The 19338-nt window shown below is 40.9% G+C and overlaps 1 long non-coding RNA gene across 1 annotated transcript in view; it reads right to left on the reverse strand.

Moving 5' to 3' along the window:
• Window positions 1-19338, reverse strand: part of LOC139704198 (uncharacterized) — a 36150-nt gene that overhangs the window by 16519 nt on the left and 293 nt on the right. The gene's annotated exons all lie outside the window — the stretch shown is intronic.

A 19338-nucleotide genomic window follows, 5' to 3' on the forward strand; every position in this document is an offset into this window, starting at 1 on the left:
CATTACATCTCAAAGCCCTATAAAAACAAGAGCAAATCAACTGCAAAAACAGCAGAAGGAAGAAAATAATTAAAATCAAAGCTGAAATCAATGAAATTGAAACAAAAGAAATAATTGAAAAAATTGACAAAACAAAAAGTTGTTTCTTTGAAAAAAATAATTAAATTGGCAGACCCTTAGTCATGCTAATGAAGAGAAGAAGAGAGAATACCCAAATCACTAACATATGTGATGAAAGGAGAAATATCATAACAGACACTATGGAAATATAGAAGATAATTAGAAACTATTTTGAAAACATGTACTGCAATAAAATAGAAAATATTGAAAGCTTCAAAAAAATTTCTAGAGTCATATAATTTGCCCAAACTGAATCAGGATGATATAAACATTTTAAACTGATCAGTTTCAAGTGAAAAAAAAAATAGCAGATGCCCTCAAAAGTCCACCAACCAAGAAAAGCCCATGACCAAATGGATACATAGCCAAGTTTTAAAAGACTTTAAAGAAAAACTAGTACCAATATTCTTCGATTTATTTCAGGAAATAGAAAAAGAGGCAGAACTTTCAAATTTATTCTATGAGGCCAATATCATCTTTATTTCAAAACTAGGCCAAGACACATTTAAAAAAAAGATAAAAAGAAAAAAAAACTTCAGACCAATATCTCTAATAAACATAGATGCAAAAATTCTCAATAAAATTCTGGTAAATCAAATTAAAAAAAAAAAAACATATCACAAAGATTGTGCACCATGATCAAGTGGGAGTTATCCCAGATATGCAAAGTTGGTTCAACATATACAAATCAATAAATATAATTCATTACAATAGGCTTAAAGATAAAAATCATATGAACATCTCAATAGATGCAGAAAGGGCATTTGACAAAATACAGTACCTCTTTACATTCAAAACATTAGAACAACTAGGGATAACAGAAATATATCTCAAAATCATAAATACTATCTATGCTAAGCCCCAGGTCCATATCATTCTAAATGGAAAAAAAAAAAATGAAGGCATTCACTCTAGAAACTGGAACAAGTCAGGGGTGACACTTTTCACCACTTCTATTTAACATAGTTCTTAAAACACTGGCCAGAGCAATCAGACAGATGAAAGAAATTGAAGGAATACACATAGGAAAAGAAGAAATCCAATTGGCACTATTTGCTGATGAATTGATTCTATAATTAGAAGACCCTAAAAGTTCCACCAGAAAATTTCTAGAACTAGCAAATAAATTCAGCAAAGTAGCATGATATAAAATCAACACCCACATATCAAAGGCATTTCTGTATACCACTGATAAATCCTCAGAAATATGAAACAAGGAAAACTACCCCATTTACAATAGGCTCAAAAATATAAAATACTTGGGAATAAACTTAAAAGAAGGTGAGAGATCTATGTAATGAAAATTACAGAACCCTACAGAAGGAAGACAAAGACGACCTTAGAAAATTGAGAGTTCTATCTTGCTCTTGGATGGGCAGAATTAATATTATCAAAATGACCATACTTCCAAAAGCAATATACATATTTAATGCAATTCCAGTCGAAATTCCAATGGTATTTCTCATAGAAATTAAAAGCAACCATTAAATTCATCTGGAAAAATACGAGACCCAAAATAACTAAATCAATCCTTAGCAGAAAGAGTGATCTATACCAGACCCTTAACTACACTACAGAGAAATAATTACAAAAACAGCATGGCATTGACACCGAAGCAGACTGGTAGACCAATGGTACAGAATAGAGGACACAGAGTCTAATCCACAAAATTACAATTATCTTATATTGGAAAAAGGTGCCAAAAACATGCATTGGAGAAAAGATAGCCTTTTTAACAAATGATGCTGGGAAAACTGGGAATCCATATGCAACAAAATAAAATTAAACCCCTATCTCTCACCATGCACAAAAATCAACTCAAAATGAATCAAGAACTTAAGAATAAAACCAGAGATCCTGCAACTAATAGAATAAAAAGTAGGCCCTAATCTTCATATGTGGGATTAGGCCTCAACTTCCTTAAAAAGACTCCTGTGGCACAAGAATTAAAATCAAGAATCAATAAATGGGAAGAACTCAAATTAATTGTTTTTTTCTCAAAAAAAAAAAAAAAAAAGAAAGTATCTGTGAAGTGAATAGAGAGTCCACATCTTGAAAGCAAGTCTTTACCCCTCTCATATCAGATATAGCACTCTCCACTAGGGTAAATAAAGAACTCAAAAAGCTAAACACACACACACACACACACACACACAAGAAAATACATAATAAATAAATGGGTGAAGGACCGGGAGAGACATTTCTCAGAAGATTATTACAATCAATCAATCAATACATAAAAAAATGTTCATCATTACTAGGAATTAGAGAAATGCAAATCAAAACTACACTAATATTTCATCTCACCTCAGTCAGAATTGCAGCTATTTTAAAGACAAACAACAAGTGTTGGGGTGAATTTTGGGGAAAAGGCACACTCATATACTGCTGGTGGGACTTAAAATTGGTGTAGCCAATCTGGAAGTCAGTATGGGAAGCAGTATGGAGATTTCTTGAAAAATTGGGAAGGGATCCACCATTTGACCCAGCTATATTCTCCTCAATCTATACCCACAGGACTTAAACACAGCATAATACAGGGACACAGCCACATCAATGTTTATAGCAGCAAAATTCACAATAGCTAAATTGTGGAACCAACCTAGATGCCCTTCAATAGATGAATGGATTAAAAAATGGCATAGATACACAATGGAATTTTACTCAGCAATAAAAGAGAATAAAATCAGCATTTGCAGGTAAATGGATGTAGTGAAAGAAGATAATGCTAAGTGAAGTTGGTTAATCCAAAATAACCAAATTCTGAAGGTTTTCTTTGATATAAGGAAGCTGATTCATAGTGGGGTAGGGATAGGGTGCATGAGAGGAATAGTTGGACTCTAGATAGGGCAGAGGGGTTGGAGGATAATGGAGGGGTCATGAGACTATAAATGATGGTGGAATGTGATGATCATTATTATCCAAAGCACATGTATGAAGACACATATTGGTGTGAATATACTTTGTATACAACCAGAGATAAGAAAAATTGTGCTATATATGTGTAGTAAGAATTATAATGCTTTCTGCTGTCATATATAAATAAAAAATCAAAGCTTTACATCAAACTTAAAGACTGCTTTGTGATGTGTATTTTATGCCCATTTATTGAACTCATTTTTCCTAAAATGATTCTCTATAAAATTATACTATTGTGTCAAATTATATTCATGGACCTTGGGACAATCAATTTCAACAAAATCTCTTTAATCTGACTGCCCAAATTGTAAAAAATAATTCTATTCAAATTAAGATGCCTATGGTTTCCATTTTCTTTTAAGGGTGGGCTACACACTTACTTGACCAATGACAAAAGTTAATTTCATGGTTTAATCCTTAAAAGTCTGTTAACATATGGCATTATTAGGTATACTTCTCTTGTTAACCTTGTTTGTTATCAAAAGTCTTATTAACTGTATGCCTGAAGCTGAACAAAAAATTGTCTTAATAACTCAGGTTGTTGAAGACTTAGAGTTGGGAACTGTTTCAGGCCCTGATCTTGGACCTACCAGGGTGTCTTGCTCATTGTGCATCAGGGAAATCCTAATATAGAATGCTATGTTTTGGGACAAAATGCTGTCACAATATTGGCAAGTCCAATTTCTCTTTGACAAGTATTTTCTCTGTAGGTGCAAGTTCAGCCTACATGTCAATTTCTAGACTCTTGGTGTCTGGATTCCCATAAGATGGTATGTTATTCTATGTTATGTATCACCTCTGGTCTATCATGACTGTTATATGTAAATTGGCACATATCTACTATAAAAGCTATTTTTACTGTACAATAAAGCAGATGTTCTTCTCTGAAACCATCTGTGAAGGGGTTTCTCCATGCCCTCAAGCTTCAACAGTCGATGCTGGACAATGGCAGGTCCCTCAGCAATTTTTCTTTTGAATTTTTTATGTTTGTTTTTACTCTATCAGACTCGCTGTATAGATCTCTGTTTTCAAAGACTGCCTAATCTTTAGGAAGACTACTAAGAGTTTAGCAAGATAGCTTCAAGTATAAGTAGCTCTTTCTCTTTTGATGACAGACCAAGAAGCAAGTTTTATCCTATCCATGTACTAGTATGTTATTTTGAAAATAATGTTTAACTCTCTTTGTTATGTGTGGCCTCGTCCAGCAAGGAGGTCCACAGAACAGGGATGAGGAGAGTGTGGCTTCAGAGTCACTAATAAAGACCTCCAGAGACCAAACAGAAAACAGGTCTGATTTTATTGCACAGTTACCATGTATTTATTCTCAGGCAGTAGCTAAGCAGATGACAGGCAGCCACCAATGCAATGTCTACTAACTTTCCTTGCAGCAACCAATCAATAAGTGGGCCATGGAGCAAGCACACGAACTGCAACGTATGGTCCAGGGCTGTGCCTCTCACAAGCCAAGCCAAGCACGAGGGGAGTGGCCTGTCACTCACACGCTTAGCACAAGGGGAGTGGACTGCAAATCAGATGCTGTTAACACATGCCACGTATGCAGTAATCCATGCACTTTTTCCCACATCTCCCCACTCTGACTCTTCTGCAAAGATTTCAGCCAGCATTGCTGTTTTTCATTGGGTAGTCTTCATACGGTTACCATAACCATCTCACAACAAGGGAAAATATTATCACTATTATGAACAGTAGGGCCAGGGTAATAGCTTTATAAGCATTAGTTAATTCAGCTATCAGGTTTTTGCAATGTTCAGTCAATTCATGGAAGCAAAAAAAAAAATGATTTTCAAGATAGACACCTTTGTCTCATTGATTTTGACAATTGCCTGGGTAAGGATATGCATAGTCATAAAATAGTTAGCATCCCAAGCACCGTTAATATACTAAGAAAAATTGGAGAAGTGTAAGGTTACATTTTCAGATACAGCATATTGGGTGACACAAATACTCTAAAATTTAGGGTCACAAGTGAGCCTTTGCAACATAAACAAAATATCTAGTTTTTCCTGGTAGAGGTCTAGTTCGTGCTGAAAGACTAAGATAGTGGCTTGGAACAATTTATTTAGTCATTTTGAATGGCATAGGATTCTGCCATGGTAGTAGACAAATTGTTTATATTCTGAGAAGTCTAGATGCTCTGAGTGAGTAAAGCAGCAGCACTGGTTATGGCGGCAAAGGTGGCTACCAGGGCAATAATCCCAGTGATGATAAGGCTAATTGCATAAGATTCTTCATCTCCATGTCCCATGGACTCCTTTACTCTCCAGACAGGTTCACTGGAAGCCAGACTGCTGGGGACACTCTGAGAATAAATATACATTTAGCTTTCATAGCATGGGTTAGCCAATTTGTTAGCCAGCAGGATATATTGACTGCATAAGGGATCTCTGTCTTAGTGATATTTATGCCATCAGTATCATTGATTGTTAGCATGGCAAAGGGTGGTGTAATGCAAGCTTGTGCTTAGTGGGGTATAATCATAATTTGACACAAAGACAAATCCATGCATATATAATATATAGTATGTTAAATGTGGTTGGGATGCTAACTATTTTATGACTATGCATAACCTTACCAAGACAATTGTCAAAATCCATGGTCAGGGTATGGACTCAATATAGACCCATTTATCCAGCTGGCTGCTGCCCATTTGATGGGTCTAGCAGCTAAAAATATTGGTGTGATATCCATCATGCAATACTGATTTCCAGAACACCCATTGGTAATGACTTGTTCTGTATAGCAGTTACTGCAGTAGCCCATGTGGTTTTGGGGCACATTAGTTACATTCCAGGGGGCTGCGCCTGCCTAGGCACATAGATGTTGTTCTTCCCCAGAAAAGGTATGGCAGTAACACATTGATTCCATGGGATGTTATCATTATCAGAGGGGGACGTTCCAAAAAACATTGTTGGGTACGTTGGTAGCAAGGGTTTTTTTGTGTTTCCCATGGGGCATTCTCTGGTTATAGGTAGAATTAACTGTAACTCTAAGGTCAGTGAGAGATAACCCAGCATATGACTTATTATAGTTATCTACAAGAGTTTTATTTGCAAGAGCAAAACAGAGAGGAGTGCCTGGATTGTTTTAGTAACAGATGAAGCAAGGCCCTGAAAATATCAGAAAACAGTTTTATTTGGCTGCAGCCAGGTTCAGAGGGCACAGCTTTTCTGTAATCAATCTATCCCCTGAACCCTGAGTTCAGGTAGTTTCAAAGTTTTATACCCAGCATGTAAGGGGAGAGGCTTAGAATTTTGCAGTCTACAGAAGTTCAGATAAAAGCAACTTTTTCTCTCAGTGTTTTGGGCAAGTTAACCCTTCAAGGACAACACCTGAAAAGTGGAGTGATTCTTCTTCTCCCCTTTCTTTTCTCCCCTGCCAGCTGTTATTATAAAGCCCAATTGGTAATTTCTCTTACCTTAAAAATGTAGACATCTCTGTGAAGCCCAGCTCAAGGCCAGAGGCTTTGTTTGCACATTTCAACAAACTAGTATATTTTATATGTTTGTGAAAAACTAGTAAGGGGGTATCTAGCACTTGAAGTGCTGGTATCTTCTTGGCCAGTGGCCAAGTAAACAGGGTGACACAAAAATAGGAAGTTTGTCTACATTGAACTCTTTTACTGGCAGTCCTAAAATCATCCATGGTAAAGATTTCTAAACCATATGTGATTGGATTTGAAATGGATTTGTAATGCAGGGGAGGGGGCTCTTCAAGCTTACTGTCTGCTGTCCCTGGAAAAGAAATATACAGACTAAAAATAAGAGGCTTAGTGCTCCATGTCAAAAATAAGGGAAGAGATTTACCTCCCTTAACTCTCAAAGCATTTATGCTAGAAAACTAGGGGATTTAAAGTACTTCCTCCTGACTCTAAAATGCACATACAACCTTCTGAAGACTCAATGGGCTCCTCGTCATCTTTATGATTTGGGAATATCTTTCTTAAAGTCCTGGGAGCCACCTCTTTGGAAAGTAGACTTGGGAGGATAATGCTAGGCCTCCTCATTTCTGTAGGACAGACAGCTGAGCCCCCCCCCCCATTGCTTCTCTTTAAAATGCAGAGTCATCCTCTGTGACAAAGATATCAATCAGTAAACTGCTTCTGTAGATAAAGCCAAGTCTGCAATAGAGATGTCACCTGTCCCCCAACACCAGTGAACTCAGGAAGAGCTATGGACATGATTTGGCACCTTTGTGCTCTCTCACTTGGGGTCCAGGTTTCTAGTCCACATATGCAGAGCAATTAGTCTCCCCCACTATGCCGAGATCTGTCTTTGCAGTGCCTTCATGGGTTGTGTGCATGGAACATCCTCAGTGGCTGAGCACATATTAAATGATACAAATGCTTTCTACAACCTTTGTGGTGAGGTTATAGGCTTTAAAAGACTTGGTTTTTAAATCTACTCCAATGGTCCCCTCAAAACTGAAAAAACTCTGGGTGGCTTACTAGTTAAATGTCACCATAAGGGAACAAGAATGAGGAAGGAGTATAAGTCAAGAATTACTTGAAAATGACAAATTCTTAAAAACATTCAACTTGTTATCTGCAATTCCCTCTCCAAGTTTGCAGCCCAACTAGGATGCACAGTGGCAGTGGCCTTCTGTCAGTGAAGATGGGAACAGTTCACTCTCAAAGGGAAATTTTCAAAGAAGGGTCAAATATCTTAATGACCCTTTCTGGACTCTTCCAAAGAGCACTTGGTCCCGCTACCCCACAGTCCAGCCCTGCTTACCAGGTGGCCTGTCAACCTGCACCTGTCCCACTACCGGACCTGCGCAGGGCGCCCAGCAGTCCCTACCCCGCCCATGGTGCCCTCCCATTGTAAGCTCAGCCTCTGAAATGAGCTGGGGAGGCGTCAGCTGGGTGGTTTACTTGTTTTCCTGGCCACAGACACCATGCCCAAGCAGCTCTGGGCTCTCAGGTGACCCAGCATGACTCCAGGGAGACAGTGGCAGGACGTCTTCACTTCCAGGCCTGAACCCCCTAGGAGTGGGGTATGTGGAGACCAAAGAACATGCATGGATGGACGTGGGCCACTTACTCCTAGGGACCGTGTGGACCCATGTGGACCCACATGTGGTGTTGTGGGCCAGACTGGGCCAAGCGTGAGTGGTGTGACCACCGGGAACCTGGAAGCCCACTGTGAGCATCGGGGGTTCCTTGTTGGGACCAGGCCTATGGCCACAGCGCTCCACACTCCCGGGGCCGGGGCCACTAGGTGCACACAGGTTCAGGTGCATTGACCTCAGACACTATGCATCTCTCCCCGAGGGCTCTAATGTCAAGGCCACATCCTGGGCTGCTGCAGGAGCCTGGATCACACTCTGATCAGAACCCAGCTACAGAGCCTGAGAGTCCCCAAGTAGCGGCTGTGTGTGAGCATCCCTGGCGAGAGGAGGTCAACACAGTTTGCCCCCCATGCAGTGGGAACACTGAGGCAGCTTGGCTTTCCACCAGCTAGATTCATAGGGTTCCCAATGTAAGGATGATCTCCAGGTCCTCGTCTTCATTGGCTCTGAGACGTTCCAAGTGCAAAACAGAGAAACAACTGAGCCACAAACTGGAGAGCACACTGTGGGACCACGCAGCACTGCCCAAGAGTTTCAATAAAAATGGTGATGAGTTCTAAACCTTTCTTCCTGCTCTCAGTCCTGACTGACTCTTGTGCACTTACTTGTTAGGTCTCAATCTCCCCAGCTCCATCAGCACAGCACTTAGTGTGTTCTCCCTCATGCGCTGGAAAAAACTGGATGATGGAAAGATGGGGGACCCAAAAATATTGAATTTTTATTTTTAAATCTCTGTTTCTCTGCTCCCCACATGACAGGCAGGCTTGAGTACAGGACAGACCCCTACACAACTCACTTCATGCTGAGTGTGGACAGACCCAAACATGGTATAGCCAGGAGCCTCACAATCAAATACAGGGTGCCTTCACCAACCAGAACCATGAATCTACTTTGAGAAGAGGCATATCAAGGCACACAGGATGACAAGGTGACTTGGAGAGAAGGTGACATGGGGAACAGAGAGGTCAGAACATGGCAATTTCACCTCTGCTCTCCTTCATCCCTCTGGCAGTCTGTGAGGTGTGAAGTAGAGCCGTAACCACAATAATCACTAAAACTAGTTTCTGTTCTAGTTTTTGCACTAAGGCAGAGTGCAAATTGTGATAAATTGCCTTTTACAATAAATGGGCTCGTCTAACTTCAACTTTGCTTTATTAAAAACTAATATTTTAAGATTTTTATGCCTAGTTAATTTTCAGTTCACTAAAAATGCTGTTCTCTGAGCATTTCAGTTGGTTAAAGTTAACTGAAATGTTCACATAATAGTCTCTTCCATTTTTATAATTATTAAAAAATAAAGCTGGTAGCCTTCCAACTCAAGCATGTGGTGAAGCAGATTCAACATTCACTAAGAGACTGAATAATAGAACTTGAAGTCCGCTGGTATCTACCATCAATAACCATGAGCAGTGTTTTCATTTCTCTGAACTTCCATATCTACAATTATAAAATGAGGTTAGACCCCCACCTATGGCTAAAATCATCATAATAAAATGTTTTACACTACAGTGAATTAATGTACATGAGATTCCTTGGCACTGGTTATTTAAATTTGCCACTTGTTAGTTTTGTGTGTTTAATGTGACAACAATTATACTCAATAATTATGGGGTTATGAAGTACCATATGCCAAACAGTTCTTAGCCTGCTTTAAACATAGAAACTCATTTAACTTCAAATGGATGACAAAAAAGTGCTATGAGATGGATGTTGTCCAATTTTACAGATCAAGAAACTGAGACACCAGGTAAGTGAGTGGCCTTTGCCAAGGACATGTAATTTAAATAATGGTGGACATAGAAACCAAGCTGAGCAATCTTATTGCAGCATGTATAAAGCAAGGTATATAAAATAATGAAGTGTGCTACCATTAAATGAATGCCAAGTGTAGATAAAACACTATGGATATGGCATTTAATCCTATGTGAATTTTTAGACAATTAACCCAATTATGAAGCAGACTGTGTTTTGGTCAACATATGCCCTGTTTTATATACAGCTCTCTCATCAGTGTGCAAGAGAGAGCTCACCCGATGATAAGATCAACATTTTAACTAAAGTGCCCTGTCATGAGCAGTCAACTTAACAGAAAGCATTCACTCCCTATGGATTGAGGATCTCTGGCAACAGGATTCCATAGATCCAGATTTCAAAGCAGATGGACAACACCTTTGGAAGGAACCCACAGGATGTACTGAGGGGGGAGACTCATGCTGAAGAGGGTAACTGGGAATATCATCACTTGGTGACCTGTTTGTTGGTGATGAACAAACTTTGCTTGGCCTTCTGAGGCAAGTAGGGGACTCACTTGGAATACACAAGAGTGGACCACACATTCTAAAACTTAAAGGGCACCTCAATGTCACATAGTCTGGGTTTAGAAAGTGGTGCTCACAGTGATCAGGACAGCTCCTCACTCCCTGTTTCTGTGGGATTCTAGTCTCTGTGCTCTGCTTTACTCTGGCTCCAGTCCCTGTTTTTTTTTTCCTCTTTGTGCAGATGTGCTGTCTATGAGCTGGTGTCTCTGACCCAATCATGGCCATCTCCAACCCTGACTTTGTCATACTTTTATTTGTGACTATCCAACAGAGGCTGGACAAAAAAAATCTGAGTCCTCAGTCATATTCCAGGAAAGAGATTGGGCCTGGCCCAACTCTAGCCCAAAAGTTCACTTTGATATAATCACCTTAACACCAGGCCATGATCACTGCACAGCAGCAATCAGCAAAGCAGGACATGGGAGACTGTGCACAGGCCACCAGGCCTTAGAGGCAAATAGCTAAAGCTAGAGTGGCACAGCTAGGCACAGTGGCCCATGCCGATAGCCTGTATCCTCAGCAATTGGGGGCTGAGGCAGAAGGATTGCAAGTTTGAGGCCAGCCTCAGCAATTTAGCAAGACCCTGTCTCAAAATAAAACGTTAAAAAGGACTTGAGGCATGGTTCAAAGGCAACACATTCCTGTGTTCACTTCCCAGTATCCTCCCACCCCCAAAAAAGAGCAGGGCAAATACACAGCACCTGTCCCCCAATGTTTATACCTGTAGAGGGGTGTCATGAAACCCCTGATGAGCATGAGTCATGATCAGGGCCAATGAAGGTCTACACCAATCCATGGGGTATGCAGTCACTTGAACCCCCAGCCAGACACCTGAAAGGATGTTTTATCCCCAGTCTGGCTGCCAGCCAGTCATCTAGAGATTGTGTCATGCACAGAAGGGAAGGAGCAAGTTGTAGCTTTTAGAAATGTGTGCTTATTTTTTACATATACTTCATGGAAGTGGGCAACAGGAGATTTGCTGGGTTGATAGTTATTATTCTTCTCTTGCACTCAGAAATTGAAATAAATTGATGTGTATTATATACCCATTTTTGGTGACTTTAAGACAAGATGACAAGCATTTATTATTTTCCTGCCATATATAGTCACAGTATCTCCTGAACAAAAGATGTTAATTCAAAAATGCCTGGGGATAAAATTCAGTGAAATGGCACCCTTGATTTAAATCTCAATCACAAAAAAGATGTTATTTCTTCTCAAAAAGTTACACAAAATATGTTAAAAATTCATAAACTTGGCAACATTAAAATAAAAATTTTACTCATAAATAATACATTGTAAGGTACAAAGAGAAGAGACAATAGAACAAGAACTCACATATAACTAAGCATTTTTAATAAAAAAAGAAAATGAAAGACACAAAGAGAACAGCACATAAGAGACTTAAATAACTATATAAGAGAATTGTTCAAAAATTGAAAAAAATAACAAATTAGAGAAATAGAAAGTAGCATCAGATACAAAAACTACATAATATTGATGAGGACTGAAATAAATTCTCATGAACTAAAGGTGGAGATGTAAATAACTGTTATTCATTTCTGTAAACTGTTTACCTTTTTAATATATATGATGCTCCTCAATAAGTATCACAGTGAGCCAGCCATGTTAGTATACAGTTACATGATAGCATAAGGCTACTGCTATATTATTTCATACTTGGATAAAGAGAATGTATATTCAAGAAGAAAGAAATACTGAAGTCTGAGAAAAATTGGCTTTTAGAGCCCAAAAACATTTTCTTTCATTACATCCTATTTAACTAACTGAACAAAATATCACAGAAATATTATATAAAATTGATATCTTTGTAACATATCACATGTATAGAGGCTTTCAAGGAAATTATGCAAAACTTATTACAAAATATAAGTTTTCAGAAACCCATAAAATACTTAATTAGAAATACCATGTGTGTAAATAAACCTCATAATTGCAAAACCAATCACTTTTCCTAAATTTAAAGTATAATTTTTCCATAAAAAATTTAGCATGATGTTGTTTTAATAAGAGACAAACCCATTTTTAAAATTTATATGGGAAATAAAATATGTAAAATATACTCCCACACCTTTAATTTAGAAGAACAACTACAATAGTGATTGTTATGTGCCATATAATATATGCATATTATAATCTATATTGCAATACAAAAGAATTATAATGTGAACAAATCGGTATCCATACCTATGTCCACTTTTAATATTGTTAAGAGCAACATAAAGGTCTACCTAAATTCAATCATGTGAAAAATAACATTAGACATGAAGGCATAAAACTGATCCATCTAAAGTTAGAATTTGAAGATGGCGGCGAGGGGAGTGCATTGCCCCCGTGTGCTGCTTCACTGTGTGGGAGTATGACAAGTCAGGACGGCTAAAGGATATCTTGTTAGGAATTTCCAGCAATAGTGGGGTGCTCCGGAACCTGGAGGAAGGATTTCCATTGCACGAGGATCGGCTACGGGGACTCAAACACGAGAGGTTTGTCGCACGGAGGGTAACACTGCTTATTCAGCAAATCGCCCGGCGGCTAGAGTCTGCAGCGCGCGCTGGGATAGAGACGCAGGGTTACAGCGCTGCAGTTTCTGCCAGCCGCGCAAGCACCGTACTCAGGGCTGAATTCTGGGTTCGAGACAGGGGAAGGAAGCGGTCCATCTCGGTTCTCCACACCGGTCAGACCACAGAGGAGGCCAGCAGCCACCATGTTGGTAAACTGATGTCACTACCCCTGTTTTCGACTGACAGCAGCTCATTCAGCCATAGAACAGGTAATTTCAGGCTACAATTCGCCTGCGGCTTGCAGACAGATTGCTAGGGTTCAGCGCCTGGGTGCTTCTTAGAACCTGATCTTATCGGAGCGAACACCGAGCGCAGGGTGGCCGAGTTCCGGCTCCCGGAACCGTCCCGGAACCGCTCTGGCCCAGGGCTGCGGAGCCTGCGGAGGCTGCTTCTTGGTCCCTGCTCCTATCAGAGCATACACCAAGCACTAAGCAGCCGAATTCCGGCTCCCGGAACTGAGCCCGCGGGGATTGCTTCTTGGAGCTTACACTTATAGGAGCTTACACCGAGCACGGAGCGGCCGAGTTCCGGCTCCCGGAACTTCCCTGGCCCGGGGCTAGGAGCCCGCGGAAACTGCTTCTCGGTCCGGGTCCTGCTGAGGGCAGGTCAGGTCTCACCCGTTGCCTTGGTTGCCCGGCAAGGGGAACGAAATGCTGCCATTCGCATAGGATACCAACATGGCAGAGATCTGATGTCTGCAGAAAGCGGCGGAGGAGAGAACTTCATCAATACCAGCGGTGACATAAGCAGTTGGTCTCCTGGTAGGGGGGGTGAGGCACAGTCACCCGAGTCTCCTCAATTTGTCATCGAGCCAGAGGGGAGGAGCCGGGCCACCGCCAGCGCCCGGAGAAGGCCCAGCGGCTCGCCAGCGTGGTGACCGCGTGACCCCAATTGGAGAGGGGGCAGAGCGGAGCCGCCACCCGCACCCGCAAGGTGGGCAGACCCGCGACCCAGTGGTACATGGGCGTGGTAGGAGGGGCAGGGCAGAGCCGCCGTTCGCGCTTGCAAGGTAAACAGACCTGTGACAGCCTGGCGGGTCAGGCCCAGTGGCCTGCCAGTGTGGTACACACATCACCCCAACTGGAGCAGGGGCAGAGCAGATCCTTCTCCCACGCCCGGATCAGGCCCTGCCGGTGTGGTGGTCACGTGACCCCAATTGGAGTGGGGGCGGAGCGGAACCGCCACCCGAGCCCGCAGGGTGAGCAGACCAGTGATCAACCTGCAGATCAGGCCCAGGGGTCCGCAGGTGTGGTAGGAGGGGCAGGGCAGATCCGCCGCCCGCGCCTCCAAGGTAGGCAGACCTACAACAGACCGGCAGATCAGGCCCAGGAGCCTGCCGGCGGGGTACAAACACCACCCTAATTGGAGTAGTGGCAGAGCAGAGTCACCGCCCGTGCCAGGAACAGGCCCAGCGTCCTGCAGGCGGGGTAGTCATGACACCCCAATTGGAGTAGGGGAAGAGCAGAGCCTCCACCCGTGCCCGAAAGGTGGGCAGATCTGCGACCGAGCAGCGGGACAGGCCCAGTGGCCTGCCGGAACGACAGACACATCACCCCATTTGGAGTAGGGGCAGAGTAGAGCCGCCGCCTGCGCCTGCAGGGTAGGCAAACCTGCAACTGACCAGCGGATCAGGCCCGGTGGCCTGCCGGCGTGGTACACTCATCACCCCAATTGGAGTAGGGGCAGAACAGAGCCGCCGCCAGCTCCCAGAACAGGCCCAGTGACCTGCCGGCATGGCAGCCACGAAACCCCAATTGGAATAAGGAGAGAGCAGAGCCGCCGCCCGAACCTGCAGGAAAGATACGCAAGCAGTATGAAAAGACAAGGAAAGAAAGGACCACAAGCAATGCAGGTCAATGCAACTTTAGAAGAGGTAACAGCTGCAGCAGATGGAATGTCAGATAAAGAATTCAGGATATACATGCTTCAGATGATCTGGAGTATCAAGGAAGACATTAAACAGCAAAATCAGACAATGAAAGATCACTTCGACAATGAATTACGCAAACAAATCCAGGAAGCAAAGGATCAACTATACAGGGAGATAGAGGTTATAAAAAACAAACAATCAGAAATCCTAGAAATGCAGGAAGCAATAAACCAACTTAAAAACTCAATGGAGAATACTACCAGCAGAGTAGAACACTTAGAAGATAGAACATCAGACAATGAAGACAAAGTATTTCAACTGGAAAAGAACATAGACAGCTCAGCAAGACTGTTAAGAAACCATGAGCAGAACATCCAAGAAATATGGGATAACATTAAGAGACCAAACTTAAGAGTCATTGGGATACAGGAAGGTACAGAGCTCCAAACCAAAGGAATGAGCAGTCTATTCAATGAAATAATACAAGAAAACTTCCCAGACTTGAAGAATGAGACAGAATCCCAAATCCTAGAAGCCTACAGGACGCCGAATGTGCAAAATCATAAGAGATCCACACCTAGACACATTATAATGAAGATGCCCAACATACAGAATAAGGAGAGAATTTTAAAAGCTACAAGAGAAAGGAAGCAGATTACATTTAGGGGTAAGCCAATCAGGATAACAGCTGATCTTTCAACACAGACTCTGAAAGCTAGAAGATCCTGGAATAACATATTTCAAACACTGAAAGAAAATGGGTTCCAACCAAGAATTGTGTATCCAGCGAAATTAAGCTTCAGGATGGAGGATGAAATTAAAACCTTTCACGATAAACAAAAGTTTAAAGAATTTGCAGCTAGAAAACCATCTCTTCAAAACATCCTCGCCAAAGCATTACAGGAAGAGGAAATGGAAAAGAAGAATGAAAACCAACAGTGGGAGTTAGGACAGTAAAGGGGGGGGCGGAAATAATCAAAGAGGAAAACAAACCATGTTTAGTAACAAAAATAAACAAATATGGCTGGAAGAACAACCCATATCTCAATAATAACCTTAAATGTTAATGGCTTAAACTCATCAATTAAGAGACACAGGCTAGTAGAATGGATCACAAAACAAGACCCAACAATATGCTGCCTACAGGAGACGCATTTGATAGGAAAAGACATACGTAGGCTGAAGGTGAAAGGTTGGGAAAAATCATATCACTCATATGGACTTCGGAAACAAGTTGGTTCTTTGAAAAAATAAACAAAATCGACAGACCCTTAGCCATGCTAGCGAAGAGAAGAAGAGAGAGAACTCAAATTACCAGCATACGGGATGAAAAATGCAATATCACAACAGACACTTCAGAAATACAGAAGATAATCAAAAACTATTTTGAATCCTTATACTCCAATAAATTAGAAGATAGTGAAGGCATAGATAAATTTCTTAAGTCATATGATCTGCCCAGATTGAGTCAGGAGGATATAGAAAACCTAAACAGACCAATATCAATTGAGGAAATAGAAGAATCCATCAAAAGACTACCAACTAAGAAAAGCCCAGGTCCGGATGGGTTTACAGCAGAATTTTACAAAACCTTTAAAGAAGAACTAATACCAATACTTTTCAAGCTACTTCGGGAAATAGAAAAGGAGGGAGAACTTCCAAATTCATTCTATGAGGCCAACATCACCCTGATACCTAAACCAGACAAAGACACTTTAAAGAAAGAAAACTACAGACCAATATCTCTAATGAACCTAGATGCAAAAATCCTCAATAAAATTCTGGCGAATCGGATACAAAAACATATCAAAAAAATTGTACACCATGATCAAGTAGGTTTCATCCCTGGGATGCAAGGCTGGTTCAATATACGGAAATCAATAAATGTTATTCACCACATCAATAGACTTAAAAATAAGAACCATATGATCATCTCGACAGATGCGGAAAAAGCATTCGACAAAGTACAGCATCCCTTTATGTTCAAAACTCTAGAAAAACTAGGGATAATAGGAACATACCTCAATATTGTAAAAGCAATCTATGCTAAGCCTCAGGCTAGCATCATTCTGAATGGAGAAAAACTGAAGGCATTCCCTCTAAAATCTGGAACAAGACAGGGATGCCCTCTCTCTCCACTTCTGTTCAACATAGTTCTCGAAACACTGGCCAGAGCAATTAGACAGACAAAAGAAATTAAAGGCATAAAAATAGGAAAAGAAGAACTTAAATTATCACTATTTGCAGATGACATGATTCTATACCTAGTAGACCCAAAAGGGTCTACAAAGAAACTATTAGAGCTAATAAATGAATTCAGCAAAGTGGCAGGATATAAAATCAACACGCATAAATCAAAGGCATTCCTGTATATCAGCGACAAATCCTCTGAAATGGAAATGAGGACAACCACTCCATTCACAATATCTTCAAAAAAAAAAATAAAATACTTGGGATTCAACCTAACAAAAGAGGTGAAAGACTTATACAATGAAAACTACAGAACCCTAAAGAGAGAAATAGAAGAAGATCTTAGAAGATGGAAAAATATACCCTGTTCATGGATAGGCAGAACTAACATCATCAAAATGGCGATATTACCAAAAGTTCTCTCTAGGTTTAATGCAATGCCAATCAAAATCCCAACGGCATTTCTTGTAGAAATAGAGAAAGCAATCATGAAATTCATATGGAAAAATAAAAGACCCAGAATAGCAAAAACAATGCTAAGCAGGAAGTGTGAATCAGGCGGTATAGCGATACCAGACTTCAAACTATACTACAGAGCAATAGTAACAAAAACAGCATGGTACTGGTACCAAAACAGGTGGGTGGACCAATGGTACAGAATAGAGGACACAGAAACCAATCCACAAAACTACAACTATCTTATATTTGATAAAGGGGCTAAAAGCATGCAATGGAGGAAGGATAGCATCTTCAACAAATGGTGCTGGGAAAACTGGAAATCCATATGCAACAAAATGAAACTGAAACCCTTTCTCTCGCCATGCACAAAAGTGAATTCAAAATGGATCAAGGAGCTTGATATCAAATCAGAGATGCGCCGTCTGATAGAAGAAAAAGTTGGCTACGATCTACAGTCGGTGGGGTTGGGCTCCAAATTCCTCAATAGGACACCCATAGCACAAAAGTTAATAACTAGAATCAACAAATGGGACTTACTCACCTAAAAAGTTTTTTTTTTTCAGCAAAAGAAACAATAAGAGAGGTAAACAGGGAGCCTACACACTTGGAACAAATCTTTACTCCTCACACTTCAGATAGAGCCCTAATATCCAGAGTATACAAAGAACTCAAAAAATTAGACAATAAGAGAACAAACAACCCAATCAACAAATGGGCCAAGGACCTGAACAGACACTTCTCAGAGGAGGACATACAGTCAATCAACAAGTACATGAAAAAATGCTCAACATCTCTAGCAGTCAGAGAAATGCAAATCAAAACCACCCTAAGTTACCGTCTCACTCCAGTAAGATTGGCAGCCATTATGAAGTCAAACAACAACAAGTGCTGGCGAGGATGTGGGGAAAAGGGTACACTTGTTCATTGCTGGTGGGACTGCAGATTGGTGCAGCCAATTTGGAAAGCAGTATGGAGATTTCTTGGAAAGCTGGGAATGGAGCCACCATTTGACCCAGCTATTCCCCTTCTTGGTCTATTCCCTAAAGACCTAAAAAGAGCATGCTACAGGGACACTGCTACATCGATGTTCATAGCAGCACAGTTCACAATAGCAAGACTGTGGAACCAACCTAGATGCCCTTCAATAGACGAATGGATTAAAAAAATGTGGCATTTATATACAATGGAGTATTACTCTGCATTAAAAAATGACAAAATCATAGAATTTACAGGGAAATGGATGGCATTAGAGCAGATTATGCTAAGTGAAGCTAGCCAATCCCTAAAAAACAAATGCCAAATGTCTTCTCTGATATAAGGAGAGTAACTAAGAACAGAGTAGGGACGAAGAGCAGGAGAAGAATATTAACATTTAACAGGGATGAGAGGTGGGAGGGAAAGGGAGAGAGAAGGGAAATTGCATGGTAATGGAAGGAGACCCTCAGGGTTATACAGTGGAGGGGGTAGAGAGAGAGGAGGGGAGGGGAGGGGAGAGGTGGGGAGGGTGGAGGGTGGAGGATGGGAAAGGCAGCGGAGCACAACAGACACTAGTATGGCAATTTGTAAATCAATGGATGTGTAACTGATGTGATTCTGCAATCTGTGTATGGGGTGAAGGTGGGAGTTCATAACCCACTTGAATCAAAGTGTGGAATATGATATGTCAAGAAATTTGTAATGTTTTGAACAACCCACAATAAAAAATTAAAAAAAAAATAAATAAAGTTAGAATTTTGTACTGGTGGCACAATTTAGTGGTTAAGAATGTGGGCATAATGTGCAGGGTACTGGA

This window comes from Marmota flaviventris, unplaced genomic scaffold, assembly GCF_047511675.1.
Source record: "Marmota flaviventris isolate mMarFla1 unplaced genomic scaffold, mMarFla1.hap1 Scaffold_44, whole genome shotgun sequence".
NCBI classification, from domain to species: domain Eukaryota; kingdom Metazoa; phylum Chordata; class Mammalia; order Rodentia; family Sciuridae; genus Marmota; species Marmota flaviventris.